This window comes from Dromaius novaehollandiae, chromosome Z (genome assembly GCF_036370855.1).
Source record: "Dromaius novaehollandiae isolate bDroNov1 chromosome Z, bDroNov1.hap1, whole genome shotgun sequence".
Lineage (NCBI taxonomy): Eukaryota > Metazoa > Chordata > Aves > Casuariiformes > Dromaiidae > Dromaius > Dromaius novaehollandiae.
Window position 1 is genome coordinate 60,226,519 of NC_088132.1, and position 19,396 is coordinate 60,245,914.

At 43.1% G+C, this 19,396-nt stretch overlaps 1 long non-coding RNA gene across 1 annotated transcript in view; it reads right to left on the reverse strand.

Annotated features, from left to right (window-relative positions):
- Positions 1–816: 816 nt before the first annotated feature.
- LOC135324802 (uncharacterized) overlaps positions 817–19,396 on the reverse strand; it is a 54,465-nt gene continuing 35,885 nt past the window's right edge. The window contains exons 6-9 of the long non-coding RNA XR_010386066.1: positions 18,118–18,202; positions 16,745–16,798; positions 4,782–4,980; positions 817–3,985 (exon numbers count right to left, since the gene is read on the reverse strand). This is a non-coding gene — a long non-coding RNA (uncharacterized LOC135324802). The remainder of the gene's footprint in view (positions 3,986–4,781; positions 4,981–16,744; positions 16,799–18,117; positions 18,203–19,396) is intronic.

The window sequence follows — 19,396 nt, forward strand, 5'->3', positions numbered from 1 at the left end:
CTGCCTTAAAACTCTACTTTGCTCTGAAGCCCACGAAAATCTCGGCACTGGCCAGGGTGCCTCTTTGCAGATCCCACTGCCTGTTTCACTGACTGGTCCCCCTAGCATGGTGGAGGGGAAAAGGAGGCAGCCCCTGTTTTTGGGAGAGGCAGGGCTGGTAGGTGACAACCTGACCCAGGCAAAATACAAAATAAGGGCGCCATCTCCCCTGCTTCTGTGTTTATCAAGGGCCAGTGGCGCGGTGGCAGCCTCCCCGCCGGGGCCGGGCTGTGAGCAGGAGGAGGAGGGCAGCAGCCGGGGTAGCCTATGCACCAGCTCTTGCCACAGGCGGCAAATCATCGCATTTGAAGCTCAGCAGCGGCTAAGCAGTCCCACCACTCAGCTTGGAAAAACACTCAATTTTCCATGAACTCCCTCTTTCTCCTGGGCTGATTTTTCTACCCAAGTCTTCCTTAAGGGCAGAGAGAGGTCAAAAATACATCTCCAAGAGATTGTTTATGATCTGATCTTAAGTCCACTGGAATTTTTCTACTGACCACAGCAGGCTTTTTGCTGGGGACCACAGATAATGTGCTACCTCCTGAGACCCGTAGGAATTTTTGCTCAGAACATGAACATAAATCAGCCATGAACATGGCTTCCATGGAGCTAGCCTATGTCTCATTTTCAGTGAGTGGTGCCTGTGTCAGTTCTCCATTAAGAATCTGCAATTTGGGCAAACGTATGTCACGTGCAAGACACACTTAGTATAAATATAGAGTATACATTTTTATATATTTATTTTTGTATATATATATATAAAATTTTATATGCAAGTATAGATTTTTTAAAAATTAGAAATTTGTAACATTTTAAAATGTATAAATACAGAGGTTCATATGCTGACATTTTATGCAATCCAAGCCATAGGATGCCAAACCATTACCCCATATACCTTTTGAGGGGGAAAAAAGCCTCATGAGCCTCAAGAGCCTCACTTTTAAAAAGCATCCAGTGTCATTACACTGAGAGGATACTCCTTGCTAAAAGACATGGGGCCACTCAAGCAGGAGTTTTAGGCTTTGTGGAGTCCTTCATGAGCTACTATTGACAAAGCAGTTTGGTGGCAGTTTATAACACTGCTTATGATGCTTAGAATCACATCTCTGATATGAACATTCGTAATTACGTATTGAGAATATCTTGTTTCTAATCCATCACAGTTTGTGCCTCACAGACATAGGGATTTCACCCTGAACTCTGTTTTCTAAACTGCCACCTGGGATTTATTTTCTTTATTCTTGGGGCAGATGGTTGCTCTTAGACCCCTGAAGACCTTATGCAAGCTCCCTGCTGATTTCAATGGGAGATCTCCCTGGGCAGAGAGCGCAGGCTTTGATCCCCGGCGAGCAACGTGGAAGTGCAGAATCAATTACAAATTTTTCCCTTCTGCTTTACTAACCTCTAAACTTCAGGGCTGGAGGTGAGGTGTGGGGGGGAAGTGGCAGCCATCTGCAATAGCTATTGCTTTTCATATCTCAGCTGCGGCCAAGGCAGCGCGAGTCTGCCCTGGATCACGAGCTCGTAGCTGAGGAATAAATGGTGCCGGGGACACTGCTGGCCGAGGGCTGCCTCGGCTGCTGCAGCCTGGCAGATTGACTTGAATAAATAGGAGGGAGGAAAAAAAAAAGGCAGCTGTGCAGGTGAGGGAAAAGGGGCTCTTTCTCTGAGCAGGAAAATAACACTTGAATGGCACTGTAGCCCAGGGCTGAACTGATATCTGAATGGGACTCTTGCTTCTGAGACATCCCGTGTGACTTGGGATCAGTCCCAACTTCTCTCCACCCAAGTTTTCTATCTTTAAAATGAAGACCATAACATTTCCATTTTCTTACCCCTAAACAGGAGATGAGGAGGAGGGACTTTTGGTAGGGAGGTACTCTGCAAAACACTCAAAAATATAGATTGATTTCAGTTAATTATTTTGATGGACATATTTTTTCTTGATTGGTAAATGTTTAATTTCAACATCCTCTGAATGAACTCTTTAGACTTCACAGCCACCCTTTGTTTAGGAGGTTGTCTAAACTTTCTGTTTTTAAACTGTTAAAGGAAAATAAACAAGAAATATTTTGTGCTGAGGCAAAGCAAAATGTTTGTTCCACCTGACACGAACTTATTGTCAGCTTTTTGTTTCTATTAGTGTGAAAATCCATCTGCAGACATACCACAAAAGAATTTCTCTCTTCCCTTTCCTCCAGTGTTTCAGTTAGGCCAACACATTGAAAAGCAAATCTGTGCATAGCACTTCAGGAGCCAACTCCTAAGCCAGGTCTGTATAGTGCTTTACTATCCAGGACTGCTGTCAAAGCAAAGGTCTCCTGGCTTGTCTGGAAAAATAGATATAAGTAAAATTCACAACAGCAGTAACATAGGCTTCATAAGTACAGTAAAGTAGAGAGACCATGGCAGACACGGAAAGGCAGTTGCAGATGACAGTACCATAAGAGAATAAAGCTTTCAGACTAATATTTGACATTGGGGACAGAGAGAAAATCACAGCTTTACAGAGCTAGCAGTAAAAGGCGTAAACTAAAAAACAAGATCATAAAATAGTGGTTCCTCGGTCACCGATAATAAGCAAAATGGTTTAAAAAAAAGTATAGCTGGTCAATGTTTCCCATTTTAACATTTTAATCTCATTTTAAAATGCTGGATTTTTACACAAACAGATAATCCTTTTTTGATTACTTTAATGAACTCTGAGCAGATTTAACTTGCACAGCTGTAGGACAGATAAGGGTGGATTATGGCTGGAGAGCTGAGGAGGAGGTACCACAAAGGGGAAGGGGAAAGGACTGCAGGGAGAGCAGTGACGGGTGATGGGAAATACATGAATTCTTTTTGCATCACTTTTCCCACCTGCAGTTTAAACAGTGTAATAAGGCTTCCTCAGAAATTTGGGAAATTATGCTTTCTAATTGCTTATGTAGAAATTGTAAATAACATGCTAACATTTTAAGGTGAAATGCATTAGATAAATTTTTGTGTGACAGATGTTTTTGATCCTGAACTCTATTTTTGAAAGATATGGGAAGATGTGAAGACTAATAACCACTGACACTGGAATTCTAGAAGTTCTCTAGTCTTGGGATTTTTCCTTTTATTTTTTTTTCCTGCAGGGCTAGACCTCTGTTTTGAAACCTCCAAGCTTTTTCCTACCTGTCTTTAAGCTGAGAAGATAAGTGTGTGTTTGTGTTTATTTTGGCCTATGGCTATGTAGAAAGGAAATTAAAAGTTTTATTGAAAAAAAAAAATCTCTTTTGTAATAATGCCATTTGTGGGGATTTATTTTTCCTTTTTAGAGGATAAGCTGATCTATGTTGAGGTGAAGACCCTCTGCTGGAAATGCTTGAAAATGTGCATGGAAAGGCTTTTGTATTGATTAATTAGCTAAAGATAATGAATAACACCAAGTTTCCCAGCAAGGCACAGGCATGGCTCCCAGTCTCCCCCGGCCCCATCACTACTTAGGACAGCATTTTTTAAAAGAGATAATTTTGCATTGCTGCACAGTTTGTACTAAGCTAATCTCCTGGGGGTAAATTTGGTTTTGATCACAAAATACTGAATACATAATACACGCCTCCGCTGCCCTCCCAAGCCCTACATTTCCTAAGCAAACAAATTTGCTCTTCCTGCAGGGCCTGATCCTGCCACCGGCTGCCCCAGGTGTCCCCAGGCACCCCGCATGCCCGGGATGCCCGGGGGAAGGCGGCCGCCCGGGCTGCGCGTGCCCAGGGCAGGGCCTGGACACTGCAAGCAGCGGTCGGGAAGGACAGCACCTTTTTTCACCAAGGTGTTTGCCACACGGAGCTGGGGCTGATCTGCAGAGCTGCATCTGTCCTCCCGTCTGCTCGCTTGATTTCCCACCAGTACCCAAAGAGTCACTCCTAATCCATGGGAGCATCCGATGAGGAGGTTTCATTCGGGCAAGGGTGAGGGCCTGTGGATAAATTATTATTAAAGACAGGAGAGCGCACGTATCCGCAACTGCGACCAGCCCTGCGTGCCCATGCTTGTCTCCTGTGGGGCCAACAGGAGAAGATGGACCGTGTGTCTGCATGCACTGGTGGCTTTTTCCCCTTTCTTTGCACACAGACATGACCACCAGGGCTAAGATAAGGCAGGACCCATGGACAGGACAAGGAGGCCTGGCAACGTAGCGAGGGTGGTGGAGTAAGAAGGCACTTCTTCCAAATACACATGCACAGAAATATGGTGAAGCAGGTTGCCCAGGGTGTTTTATGTTTAGTTGTCAAGGACAAGAAGCATCATCTAAAGGATTTAAGTTACATCACAGCCATGAACTGAATATGCTGTAGAGGTTTAAGTAATATAAACCTAGAACATGATGTTCACAGTGACACTCAACATTTATTTTCAGTTCATGCTAATGAATTCATGGGTGTCAGATGTTTGCTAATTAAAATGGTTTTCATGTAATTAAAGACTACAGCTCAATATTTCAGCTCAGTAGAGCTATCATAGTCCTAACAGCATACCCAAAATTCTCATTCTGGAGATAGGAAAAGTCTTTGCAACTCTTCACTGTGCACAAGGCAAGCCCAGGAGTGTGGCATGCTCAGACAGAAGCACAGGAGACGTGAGAGGTGTCCTGACCTGCCCATCAGCATCCCTCCGCTTTGCGTCCCAGCTGCAGGACCAGCATTTTCCAGGGCTCTGTCCCCCTGCCCGCCATCATCCCCCGCTCCGTGTTGCCATCTCCCACATGCACTTACCATCTGAAGGAGCTCCTCTGCTGCCTGGCACTGGGGAGGCCCCACGCGGCCCCGCAATGAGTGCCCCCGCCACGGGCGAGGGTCTGTCTTCAGGGCACATGTGCTGGGGCTTCTCAGGGTTCAAACCAGCCCAGGTCTCAAATGCAGTTCAGCATGGAGCAGCATGAACGCAAATGCAAAAGGAAGGCGGCAACGGGAACTGGGGGAAGGAAAGACCATTTCTTGAAGCAGCAGCACCATAACATCAGCATACAGTGACTTTAAGTTTCCTGTGCACAAAGAAGGAATAAATGTCCCTCTAATCTCGCGCTGCAGTCTGTGCACATGTTGCACAACGTAAGGGTGAGCGAGCTGCACATGAGGGCATCTGGCCAGTGGCTCCCTTATGAGCTAGAGTCAGTTCCTGGCTCGTCTCCACCTCACGGCAGCACATCCCCAACCCGCATGCACACCTCCATTCCTCGTTTCACACACGCAACCAGCCTCCTCGCCTCCCAGGGACAAAGCCTCCCTGGTGAGTGCCACTCTTACACTGAGTGTAAGGGAAAATAACATTGTGCCTAATCAAATAGACTGAGGGTTAATATTTAATCTACTTTAACGGAAACAACATGACAGATTTCCAGTCTGAGTACAGCAAAACTATCTCAACACATAAAGCCAAACCACTTTGAATGGATCTAAGATTCTCGTGTGCTGAGAGTCCTATAAAACCTAAATAAACAGAGAAAATGAAACTGAATAAAACTGAAATTCTAGATCTTCAGACTGTCCAGTACAGACTCAATAAATTGCATTTACACACAAAATATCTATAGAAATACTCATTGCTGCTTACAGCTTTCATAAAATGACAGTGGAATCCCCCCCCCCTTTTTTTTTCTTTTTTTTTTTTTTTTTTTTGTGGCACAGTTGAGGTCAGAAGAGACCTCTGAGTGTTATCTGACCCAACCCTCTGCTCAAAGCAGGGCCGGCTTTGAAGTTAGAGCCAGCTTCAAAATGATAGGCCAGGTTGCCCAGGTCCTTTGAGCATCTCTGAGGCTGGCGAAGCCACCCCTCTCCAGGCAGTGTTTGTCAGGGGCTCTGCCTGAGATGCTTAAAATTTCTTATACCCCATTCAAAGGCCAATGGAGCCAAGAATATAGAGACCTCTGGGATAAAAGTTTGACTGTACACACTTAAGCCAAGGCTGGCAATAGGGGGCCAGTGGAAGTGATGGAATGAAAAGCTAGAAAAGAGCTCAGAAAAGCAGAGGAAGGGACTGAGAACTAAGAAACCAGCGTAAATACTGAAATGTACAAGATTATTTCCATCTAAATCACCAGGATCTTTGCCATTGACTTCAGTGAAGCCAAAATTTCACCCAGGTCCTGATGGTGCCAGGGAGGAGGGATAGCAGTAAGATTTCATTATCCAAATAAACAGTGTGACCCAGTTTCTTCAACTTACTTTAAACTGAAGGCTAATGTTCGAATAATTAAAAGGCATCGGTCATCATGATCTGTGACTCATTCTTTGCACTGTTCAGTCAAGCTGCTTTTAAATCAGTCAACAGGCTTCTTACTGATTACTGGAGCATGTCAGTGCTTTCGACCCATTTTCAAGAGAAGATTATACAAGCATGCCCTGATCTCATCCTCGAGATTTCTTAATACAGTTTTCTTTGCAAATCTAGCCCAGTTGTACTTTTTGCAACTCTTTAGAAAAGAAAACAGCATTTTTAATAAAAACAAGGTATTATGAGAGTAATTAAAAATAAAGAAACCTTTGCCTCTGTAATTCCTTATAGGTGCCTTGGTTTCAGTGATGGGAAGTGGCCACACTCAGCCATCCAAGGGGTCCATTTCAGACTTGGTAATAGCTGTCTTAGAGAGGCTAAACACAGTAACCAAAAGCAAAACAGTTTTCCTTTTGCTAATGAAAGAGAGATTTTGCAACTGTTGGTTCTGCAAGTAACAATCGTCTGACCTTCAAAAACGCATGCCTAAAATTGTCCTAAATCCTTTTCCCGCGTGCACAGCTAAGTGGGCAAATTTTCAAACCAGTAAACATTTCCGTTGACTCAAATAGAGTGCAATAAGAATTGCTTCAAATTGTAATTAATAATGTATGTAGTACTGTACATACACAACTGCCTTCTGAGAAAAATGTTTTCTATTAAATATAATTAATATCTACCTAATTATTGATATATAATAACTCTAACCATATACTTGGAATGGTAGATTTTTCGGTCTTAATTAACCTGCAGAAGACATGACCAGAAGATATCTCTGATGTCAAGAATTTAATAAGATTCAAATAAATATGAACAGGGAGAATATCCACAATAATATTCTACAATGAGCAATTTCATATGAATGAATTTTGTAGTATCATCGAGATATTCAGTAACAGGGGTTAATCAGGAGCTTCCCTAGCTGGCCATCTATTTCCCAGCTGCCCCTTATGGGTTTATTGCTGCATCTTCCTTCCAAGGGTGAGGCGCTGGCCTCTCAGATCCAGACTGCTGTGCTGAATGGACCAGTTCAGTTATCTGATGATTTCCAAGTGCCTACTACATTACCCATGCATAGTTTTGACCTAATTGCAAAATACAATCACTATGCAATATCCAGGAAAATGCAGAAGACTGATAATAAACTTCAGGTCTTGTGTCACTAGTTCAAAAATCCAGTCCTGGTAGTAAGTAAAGGTAACTTTCTGGCTGTTGTTTTCACAGCCTTTTAAGCCAAAGGAGCTGGGAACAGCCATGCACGTGTCCTTGTGCTAAAGCTGGGTTAGCAGGCTGCCTCATCGGCCCAGGGACTGCCTGCTCCACCGCACCATCGGAAAAATGGAAAAGTCTTCTTTCAACAAACGCTCGCAAAGAGATGTGATAATTCAGCATCGAGAGGTGCCATTCAGAAGAAATGATTGCTTCCCTTTCCTTGCAGTTTTGTTACTCTGTTTGGCATTGTCCATCCATTGTCAGTTTTTCAGCAGCTTTTAGGGTTTTTTTCTTCCTCCCTTCATTCTCACTTCTTTGTCTTTTCAAAGACAAACTGGAAAAAAAAAGGAGGAAAGGAGAGGTAGAGAAGTGAAAAACAAGGGTTTAAAAAAAAAAAAAAAAAAAAAAAAAAGCATTTCCAGGAAAAAGTTTTGCTTCTCTCAAAAACTGTTGAGTGAAATGTGTGGCCAGCACTTCTTACAGCTATTAAACTCACCGTGAAGAACAAAGAAAGAGGTTATTGCTGTGTGAGATGCAATAGAAAGCCATTGAGTCTTCCAGCTGATGTACTCACTGCACAGGTCAGCGAGTGCTTCTTGGTGCGTCTGTTGCTGAAGCTTAACGTCCCTGTGGCACAGCTGTGCTGCGATGCCTGTGTTGTCATCCATCCCCTCATGCACTGCACCTCCTGCAGCTCCAGCTAGCGAAAAGCTGCGGGGAAAGTGCAGCCTCTCACTCCAACTCCACCATTACCTTGGCCAAGCCTGAACATGACAACTTGGTTCAAGCTCTCCTCCATCTGCCTCCTTACTCCTTTTCCATTGTTTATCAGATTTAGGCTTCGTTTCCTGTGTGACTGACTTTATTCCTCCCATCCTGTTTCATGCTTTGTTTTTTCTTTTTTTTTAAATCTGTTACTGATCATCTTCATTACCGCAGTTTCTTGTGCCATGCCCCATGCCAGGCTGTTACATTTATGCCTTCACTGCTGTTAAAGTGATTAAAATTTTGAGTGCTGTGGAGCTTTCTCTGAAGTCAGAGATGCAAATTGCATTAATTCTGCCACAGTCATAGGAACAGCAGAAAAAAGACTAACATGGGAGCAGGCAGAGGCTCAATAATAAGGTAAAGAGATAGCAGGGAAGAATATAAATAAGATTTCTGTATACAGAGTTTGCACCCATTCAGGTTAATTAATGTGATACTCTATATGAACACTTACTTCAGTTTTAGAGTGACTTGGCTGTTCCTGATCAGCTAGCGCAAAGCCGAGATAAACCTGGATTAAGTCAAGGCTGGAATGCACAGAGAAGGACTACTTGGATATTGTGTCCCAAAGCACACATTTACTTCAGCCAGCTGAAACACTGATTTATATGATGATGTTTCAGGATGGAAAGTATATATTAATGGAAAGGCATATCAACATTTAATTGGATGTACAGGATGTTTTGGAAGACCTTTCTTAGGTTGTTTGTTTATACAGCATTTCATGAGACTGGGATCTTTGAAAACTACTAGAAACAAAAAAAAATAGCAAATGATAATAAAATATATTTGGCAATAGCTACTTTATCTAGATGAGAACAAAGAGCTGCATGTATTCTGAATGGCAGAGGATCAGAAATGGACCTGAACTTATATTATTTTCATAATTAAAAAGAAACACCTGTTTTTCCCCCTTTAAAAAAAAAGATGACAGGGAAGGAAAATATCCCAAAGTTCTATGGGCAGCTTTACAAGTTTTGAAAGATCAGATAAATCTCATACAGACTCATATACGAAGTCTAGTGTTTCAGGAGAGGAGACACTATCTCTGCACCGCCAGTGGTCAGTCGTGCTGATGCCTGGAGAGACCAGGTAGCTCCAGATCCAGGGTATGGACTGCCAAGCTGCTTGGTTTAAGGTACCTGGCTTGCATTCAGCTCCAATCTGCAGTGGCCGTGATCTATACACTGAATTTAATGAGCTAACTTCATTTTGGATTAGAACTGTGCTGTCTGAGTTGCAAACACATACTTCCACTGTTGTTGGAAGGTATGCCAGAGAAATTAGTTGAATAGCCGAAGACTGATTTATCATTTTTTTCACAGGGTATACCCTTCACAGCTGGGCGTCATGCTGACAGGGAAACATAAGGAAGTTTACACTTTGTTTTTGTAATATTCTAAAAGTAATTAAGGGGGAAACACAGAAGCAAGCAGTTCCCCCTCCTGGTCTGCTTCAGATGAGGAGAGAGAAAGGTCAATTGAAATTTTTACTGAGTCTTGTTTCAGAGCTGCAAGACATGCTATTCATATTATTAATCCTACATTGTTATTCCTACGCACCAGACCTGCTTGGTATGCATTCCACTTGCGAGGAATAATGATAATTTCAGCTATCTTCAGACCAAGACGTACAAATCATAGCTATTAGCAGAGAAGTAATTTTAAAAATAGTGATATTTCATTTCAAGTTAACATTGTCCCAGTGCTAATACCAAAACTTGTCTTTTATAAGAATATTTATAAAATTGCTGGTAACATTCCAGCAATAGAATTTAACTCTTTAACCTACAGTTCTCAGAGTAGCACTAGGAGAGATTCATCTCAGCAAATAACCTGCAGGTAGGTTGGTCAGACAAAAATGTGGAGAAATTCATAAAAAATTGATCAGGTTTATGTCTGTGACCTCATTCCACCATACTTGGGCATTGGTGAGAAGATCTGAGGAATTCGGTCTTTTCTTGTCTTGGGCAATGTCCTGCTTCATCTATACTATGCACCACTAGCTGCTGAGTCCACTTAAACAATTTTAAAATGAACAAATATATGTGAGAGAAAAATCTAGCTGGTTAAATGTTTGTGGAAAGCTATTATAAGGGACTTGCTGGCAAGGTCAGCCTTAGTTTTCTTTTAACTCCATATGCGTATTCCTAGGATAGGGTATTTAGTTGTTCCTATTTCCAGGTCCTGCACCTAAGTCACAATTTCTGGTTTGCAAAATTAGAAATTAATGAAGTACGCTGGCATTAGGAGGACTCCTCAAGAGAAAAATCCAGCAATAAAAGGCTGGTAATTGCCACAGAACAAGGAACTGATGGATAGTGCACCATGCTCTGGGTGCAGGTAGGTAGGCAGAGTGACTCATGTCGTAGACTATATAAAGGGATGAGTAATCAGTGAAAGCAGAGTGAAAGAACAGCTTGTCTTATATGAGACAGGCAGCTTCAACTGGAGATCACCTCTCTATGACAGAAAAGCAGTAATGAAAAATCTGTTGAGTAGAAGAAAGAAGGGTAATGGAAGAAAGCAGTAGAGTATCAGTTCCCAAACTGAATCTGCCCGAGAACTGACATCACGCACAGCAACAGCAGCAATTCGTGGCCATGGGCAGAGGAGAAGGCGTTCAGCTGTTCATGCAATATACTCTGCATACTGCTGTGGATATGCAAGCAGTATGCAAAGTGATGTGGCAGAGGCATAGAGCCTATTGCAGGTGGTAGCTAAAAATGCCTCCATTGTGGGCCCTGCGATAAAGCTGCCTGGACAGTACAGATTCAGAAGTAAAGGGGGACATGCAGTTTTTTCAGGCAGAAGCAACATTGTGGTGTTTGAATGTTACAACATTAACATCTGTGTGGTTAACTGTCATGATATTCATTGACACCCAGCGAAAATAGTGAAATGAATAGGTGCTTGCTCACAAGAAAATTGCCATTCGCTGCAGAGAACAGCAGAGCTGAGTTGGTACAAGAGGCTTCTTCCCGGTTCCCGGTAAAGAAGACTTATGTTCCAGTGCAGTATCCCCCAGCACGGTGCCAAGGAAGCTCCCTTTCCTCTTTGCACTCTCCCGGCTGTACCTCGGGCCGCCTGTGGAGATGCAGCACAGCCCATGCCTCGTGTCTGCCCCAGAGCAGGGCCCCACTGCAGCCCCTGCCACGGCTGCCACCGAGCTCCTCTGCCCAAGCATCCTTCTGCGCAACCTGGGTGCTGAGGGAGTTGCAGCTGGTCTCACCCACGTGAAGACCTGAAATGGCAGCAGGACATGGCAGCACACGTACTCGGTTCGGACCCAAGAGTGCAACAACAGCTGTGTCCCCAGCGCAAGATACAATGTGCTGGGACTTCTTCCTTATTTGAAGAGGTGTGGTCCATTAACACGTTAAATGAAAGCCAGATCACCACTTCTCCACTGGTCTTGGTAATCACATTCAGTAATAGAAACAGAGGAATATTCTGACACTCTTAGCTCTCTAATATTTTGTGCACCCAGTTCTCTTGGACTCTGTTAAAACTTCAATTATTCCCCCAATTTCTGATTTTGTGCGTTTGTTGTGTATATCCAAGCAAGGCGTTGGAGTTATTCACAACACTAGTCATCGTGACTGAGCAGAAATGGGATGGATTTGTCTTTGTTCTCTGGCAGGATAAGCCTAAGCATTAGGAGAAAGTCTCCTGCTCTTGCATTTGAAAAACGGAACTCCATAACTGCACTATTCTTGCTTAGATTCTATCCCATAAACAGTCTCGCTAAACATTTGCAAAGACGAGCAAACACAGCCAACTCCTAGTAAGTTATACTGAGCAACAATCCCATCGCAAGACATTTATGTTTTCTGCATGTTCCACTAGGAGAGAGGTCCCTTTAAAGCTTTCAGTATGATTTAAACACAAATGCTTTTTATATAGGTCAGGAAAGAGAAATGTAATTTCCTCTAGTTTTGTTTGGTCAAAGTTCTCTGTTCTAGCACTTAATTAATGACTCTGGCGAAATGTTTTGAAGGCAGCAATGTTTCTAACCCCAAATGCGTTGCCAAATTGAGTACTTCCTCCTCATTGTCTATTTTGGAGAGGAGGCTGAACTCACATCTATGCACTGCTAATAAAACCAAGGAAACTATTTTTATGGCTCTGGAAAAAAAGGTATTTCTTCCTCAGTACTCATCTCTGTCAATTATAGCTGCAGAAAAGAAGAAGGTGATATAACAGGTTTGGAAAGCAAGGAAAAGGAGAAAAGGGAAATCAAATAGAATGGTGCAATGTTATACCAGATGGAATAATCAGCTTCACTGGTTGGCTTTGACACATAATTTCCTTATTTATATATCCACCCTTGAAACCCAAGCATTTAGAAAGAAGTCCACATAAGGACATGAGCACCCAGAGTGGAAATTAGGCAGAACTGAGTCCAGAACACAACGCTCAAATCTTTACCTAAATCCATGAGTGCTTGATTTTTTACCAGTAAATTTCCCTAGGTTTTTAAGCTTTCACATCTCTTATGGCTCCATCATGCCAGGCAAGAGCAGCTCAGCCCCTGTCCCAGGGCTGAGATACCGCAGTGCTGAGGGGCCTAAGTCGGCAAGCGCACCCAGGGCTCCTCTTCTGTATTCCTACAGATGCAACTCCAAACAGACAGAACTGCCTTCAAAAACATATCCAGGAGAGGAGATAATTCACTACTATTGCATCACAGTCTAGAGACCACTGGATTCGAGATCCTCAAGTTCAAGACTTTCTGCTATCTAAAGGGCACAAAATCACATCTTCTAGTTCCACACTTAATATCCTAATGGCCAAAGTCTAGATTCATTTCACCAAGATTTTGCACTGAAATGAGATACCAATAGAAAGATTTAGGGACTTTCAGAAGATGATTCAGCCCAGCTGAACTTCCTGGTTTGGTCACTATCGAGGGAGCCTAGGTAAATAACTTAGCTCAGCACCCAGTCAGATGGTTAAGCCATGCTGGGATGGACCCACACTCAGGTGCTAGCAGCTGTCTGTGCAAAGCGGAAATCTCAAAGCCTCTATTCCCACAGATGAGCATCCCGCATCCTGCACCGCTTCCATTTCCACTGTGATTGCTCCAACCTGGCAGCCCCTGACCCAGCACCACGTGAGTCTGGAGCCCTCCCAGCAGGATACAAGTAGATCGACCAGGTGGATGCTACAAAACAGAATGAAAACAAAATTGCTCTGTTGTCTTTTCCTTAGTGGGGGGACAGTGACACAGATCTCTCTCTTCTACCTGTATGTGCTTTTCCCATGAAACTTGCAGGAACAGGAGGGTTCTGTTTTGCAGTCATATTTCGCTGGCATTTCAAATGGAGGAGAACTTTTTTCACTGGGAATGACAGATGGTTAGAGAAATCACATGAATCTCATTCCCTTAGACAGCTGTACAACCCTGGAGCATCTGTTGAGTCAAAGACAATGATTTCCCCGTGGTAAGCTACAAGCATGGGCTTCCTCTCAGATGGCTGTCCTGCTCTTCCTGAGTTGCCTTCTGCTCAGGAAGAACTATTGCACCTCCCAGGTGCTAAGGAGGGTAGACTTAAGGATAGGCATAACTATTTTGAGAGATTCAGGAAGAGACAGATCAAATAGAAGTTGCCACTCCCTGACCAAAGTCCCTCAATCTTAGAGATCGTTCATCTTTCAAGGCAAGACTGTGTCACTAGCTGCCTGCCTATGAAATAAGTCAGAACCGAATATTCAGCTGTCATAAAACACACTTGGTCTGGAATACGTTGCTTCTTGGAGACAGCTCCAAAAAGAACACACAAGACTTTAAAGCATCCAAAGCATCATCCCTCTTGTAGACACGACTGCACCAGACAGTTTCCAGTTGCCATAGCTCCTGACTGCCCATTTCCCAAGGCTTTGTGCTCTTAGACATATTGATAGGACTGCCCTGTCCCTGAGTGATGTCAGACCTCACATCCGAACTCTTCAACTGGTTTGTTCCTACAACCACAACTCAACAGTGAGAGAAAAGCTTGCTGATAAAGGCTGTCCTGCTTCTGAACAACACCCCTTGCCAGCCCTTGCCGTGCTGTGATACCCTCAACGTGAAGGAGCACTTTGGGGAGGACGGCCCTGCTGCATGCCCCAATCCCACTGGGAAGCTCTGCTCAGGGGGTGGCAGCAGGCAGCAAGCGGTTCCCAGGCCCTCCTGCCCATTAAGCTCAAGGTACCTCCTTCTTGCGGCAGGCTTTCCCCTCAAGGAGCCAAGACCTTTCCTCAGAAGTAGCCAGGACTCCCAGCTCCCGTCCAGGGACACGGTCTCCTGTGGAGCACCAAGTTCCGTGGCAGCCACGAGACGTTGCCTCTGCAGCAACAACTCTACCCAACAGCTCTGAACTCCACCTCAGAGAGGCTGAGCTTTGGCCCTGGTGCCTGGCTCTCTTCTCCTGAGCTCACAGCACAACCCTAGATCCTGAGCTGAACTACTGCTAAACCCACAAATGCCATACACTCATTTTCTCCCAGCTACAATCCTTACCTCGTAAAATCAGAAGACTCTAAGGACTACATCAGAGATACTCAAAAATCTCAAGAAGAGCCACAGGCACATCTTCACTGCAAGTTATTATTAGGGAAGGAAACTCTGTAAAGGCTTATCAATGTTGTAACTATAAAACACTGAATTTCCATGACAGACAAAGCATGGAATAATATGAGGCCTGAATTTCTTCTGGATGATTGGAATAAGCCCATATCCTGACACTAACCCTGATGCAGGGCAGGCTGATGCGAGTGGTGGAAATGACCAGGTGAAGTCGCTGCAAAGAGAGCTGGAAGTTTCACTGCTAAGTAAGGGTGGTAATGATTTTGGTTTTAATGCAACAAGACAGCTTTCCCTGAAATAATAGATGGTAAAATAACAGATCCGTGCACAAGAGACAACAAAGCAGCAATCTCAGGGAAGAACAACAATATGGACAACAGCTAAAAAGTAGACCACAAAGCTACTACTGAAGTATTTGATGGGTGCATTGCCTATCTTCAACAGCAGCTCACTTAGCACAAACACTACTCACTTTTTGTTGTTCTACAGACTCACAGCATCTGAGAAAATAAATGACAGTCAAGGACTTCTCATTTGGCATTTCTGCTTTCTGCTGGAACACAGTGATATTGGTTAAGCACGTGTCTTGTAAACATCTTCCTGCAGTGTTCTTGCTTTGTATATTCACACAGCCAATGCAGATTCTGTGCTTTATTTTTGACACAGAAAACTTGTAGTGATTTTTATGTTTAAGGCATTCATTCTACAATTACTGCTTCATTTACTTCACCTAATGTCAATATACTCTTTTTGTGTGAAAGAACTTTAGAACATATTAAGAAAACATATTTGCACACATAACCCTCACACTGCCATTACAAGTTTCAGTGACCCAAAAAGTGATCCATTCCCAAAGTGTTTGGATCAGTGAAGTTTCTCTGTACTGTTAGAGTGACCCGGCAAAGCCAAGAAAGCAGAGCTCAAAAGACCAGAGAAATCCCCATTCACGAGCCGGCACAGTCTGGGAACAAAGAAGCCAAGGCAATACAGAGTCACAGACACTGACTTTGCAAAGCTGGACAGTGTTAGCAGGAGGTGCAAAGCTGGATGAAGGGGAGAACAACAGCCCCGAGGCTTTCTCTTAAGAGCAATGTGCAACATCCCAGAAGAAAACTGACTGGACTATCTGCCTTCAAGTTAGTATCTTCATTTTAAGCTGGGTACAGGTGCACATGCTTTATGGGGACTAGTTATATTATCAGAGAAAAAAGCAAGCCACAGAAGACAATAAAGAAATGAAAAAAGCAAGCCACAGAAGACAATAAAGAAATGAAATACAGAGCTCTCAGTGCTGATCAAAAGGGGTCTCACTAAAAGAATATAAGATCTGGTTGTTACAAATATTTACAAAAATACAATCAGGGATTGCAGCAGAGATACTAAAATACTCATTGTTTTAAAAAGAGATCACACATGGATCTCATCAAGCTGACACCCCTAGGAAGAACAGGTCATCTGTACAGTTAAGGAAGAGTGTGAGGGCACGGAGAAATGAAGAAGCTAGTAATAAAAACAGGCTAGGAATGAAGGAATCTAACATGATTCAAGAATTACTTCTCTGTCTTAAATGTAGAAACTAAAGGCGTTTTTTTTCTGGGAATCATAGGGCCAGCAGAACCACTAGTAGAATGATCTTAAAATAGAGAAAAGGGCTTTCGTGTGAAATCTATTTTGTCTGTTTTAAGGAAAGTCATTATTAACTGAAACTGACCTTAAACCAAGGAGTGCAGCCTCCAAAAGGGACCTCACAAACATCTTCCTGCCCCACAAAAAACCCACAAATCCTATCTGCAAATTCAAACATCAAGTATACCCAGAGGATACAATTCTGGGAAAGTCTAATGGCTTTTCTGGACAGAATAGGCAGGGGAGCAAAGTGCACAAGTGTCATCTCAATCTGATTTAAAAAACAAACCTGCATAATCCCAGGCATATGTAGACTGTGATTGCCAGAGCTCATAGAGGCCTCCTGCAGAAAGACAGCACAAAATAGCGGTTATCCCAGCCTCTGCTGAGAAGTTAACGGGAGAGGCCAGACTCTCAGTATTAGCTGATTTTTTTTTTTTTTAGGATAGTGATTTTTCAGGATTCATAGAATTTGACCACGTCCTCTACTCTCTGATAGCTTTGCCACTACTTAACTTTCTATCTGTACAATAGATTTATATTCAGTTTCTTCCTGCAATATTTTGGAGAGAGAATGAAATCTTAAAAGACCGAGAAACCTAAAACCAACAGCAATTAAAACAAACAAACAAAAAAAACAGAAAGCCTTTGTACTGCCTCAAAAGGAAAATGAATTAATGAGTTTAACAGGAATCTCCTAAAAATGCCCTGTGTGTCAAAAAACAGGCTAAGTCAGGCGAAGAGTCCCACAGATAGCATGGGGAGGAGCGGACCCGTGCAGTGAAGCAGACACATTAGCTCAAGTCCAAGACTAGTCTTTCCTCCGCAAGATAAAGGCAGCGAAGGCAACGAGGCAGAGACAGCCCGCTGGAGCCATTTGCTCTGGTCCCAGCACAGCCGACGCAGCAGCAAGGTCACAGCTTCGAGGGCAGGGTCTGGAGCAGGCCGCCGCAGCACAGAAATGCAGCTATCTCCTTAATAGTCATAAGCCCCGATCCCCAGGACAGTGGAAAACAGGGTAAAAAGAGCAAAGCTTGCACGTAGTCCCACAGCCCAGCGGTATGTAGAGCAGGCACGTCTGCTGGCAATTGCAGAGAGCAAAGATGAAACCTTCGCTAGTACAAAATCTCACGAGAACAAAGCAAGTGTGCGAAAAAGGAAAATACAAAACACATTCTCAAGAAACGGCTGGTGCCAAATATTTTTTCTGTGCTTGAAGTGTCGGCTGGGTCTGACAGGTGCCTTTGGAAAAACAGCAATCAGAGCAGTAGCTAATGGCTCCCTAAATCCCTGCTGTCAAGCACCAGCATGCTAGTCATTTCTACACTTTTCCTTTCTAATGGCTAAGTACACCTTCCCAAGATACCAAGCCTTCCGTGTATCCTAAATAAACACTAAACTCCCCCAACCTTCTCAAGGGCTGAAAACTTGGACAAGGACACGCAAACCCGCTCCACCGCCTGACACCCTGCTACTTCTGTCTCTCCATGACCCCCAGCTCCTCCTCACCAAAAGGTTTTGACCAGATTGTATTTCTGTCCATTCCTTCCCCCTCTCAGTGCAGTGAGAACAGCCTGGCCTGGGGGTCTGATTTCACCTGGGATTTCAAAGACTTAATTCACTGATGGGCTGCATTTCCCAGACCCCGCACAAATCACTTACCCTCCCTTTGGAATAGGGGTGCTGCTGTTCACCCTCACGCAGAGACCCTGGGAGGACGCAAACCGGAGACACTGCAAGCCACTCCCTGGAAAGGAGAGCCAAGGAAAGATGCTGTATAAATGTGATGTAGATTCCTGCCTGCCACTCTAGTTTCCCAGGATAACTGACTTCAAGCACTCCTGCCTGCCTGAACATACCTCAATAAAGTTAATGTGTGCTCACCAGGAAGACAGACTTTTTCATCAAAATAAAGCACTACCATCAAATAGTGATTCTGAGGTAACGTTTGCCATTGGTAGAAAAAGAATCCGAACTCATAGCTTCAAAGGATTGAAAAGCATTCATTAATCTTTGGTCAACAGCTGGGCTGTAGGAGATAAGCCTGAGCTTTTATTTCGATGCACTTGTTTTCTTGAATCCATGCTGATATGGTCTCTACAGAAACACTGATCACAGGAAGTTTTTCCTAGTGTGGAGAAAGCAATTTTTCAAAACAAAAGTATGAAGTAAGCAACTCACTGGGGTCAGGAAAGGGAGAAAATCAATGGAACAAATGGCTGATGAATGACAGAATTATTATGAGTAGCTTAACTAGACTTCCAGAGCACCAACAGTGGATGGAAGGATGGCAAGAGAAGGAAATTGGTGCATACTGAGCCAGGAATAAGAAAACACATGAAATAATTACTGTATTTTTGTAAATTATGCTGATCCTTTGCAGGTAACATTTGCAAAATTAAGGCCAGATTCTACAGCCAGAAAGCCCATAGAAGCCTTGACATGGAGGTTAGCAGTAATGGGATCTGGCCCATGGATAATACAAGAAAAACAGAACAAGCCAAAGATTATTTTCTTTTCGTTGGTTGAGATTTTAAAAGGGAACTAAAGATTTAGTGTGTTCACCACAGTATAAAAATTTATAAAAGGTTTGGTTTTCAGAGGGAAATTGTCCACTAACTCCAAAAAATCAGGATTTTTTGAAAACATCTCAAGTTACTACTGAAGAATGTTTGAAACCAAAAATCACCCATCATTTCTGGAAATTTCATGGAAAAAAGAAGCTATATAAAAGCAAAGTCTAGTGGTTTCCCTTTACATGGTGGCAAGTTTTGATTAAAATTTATATTTTTTTACTTGTTTCTTCAGTGGCTGGCCTAAAATGTAATTATATGAACAATCTAGCGTTTTGAGGCTATGAACATAAAAATGAAGATTTAAACTTTGTGGCTTTAACCTCATATCTCTAAAGGTCAAAACCAAAAGTACACATCTGACAACC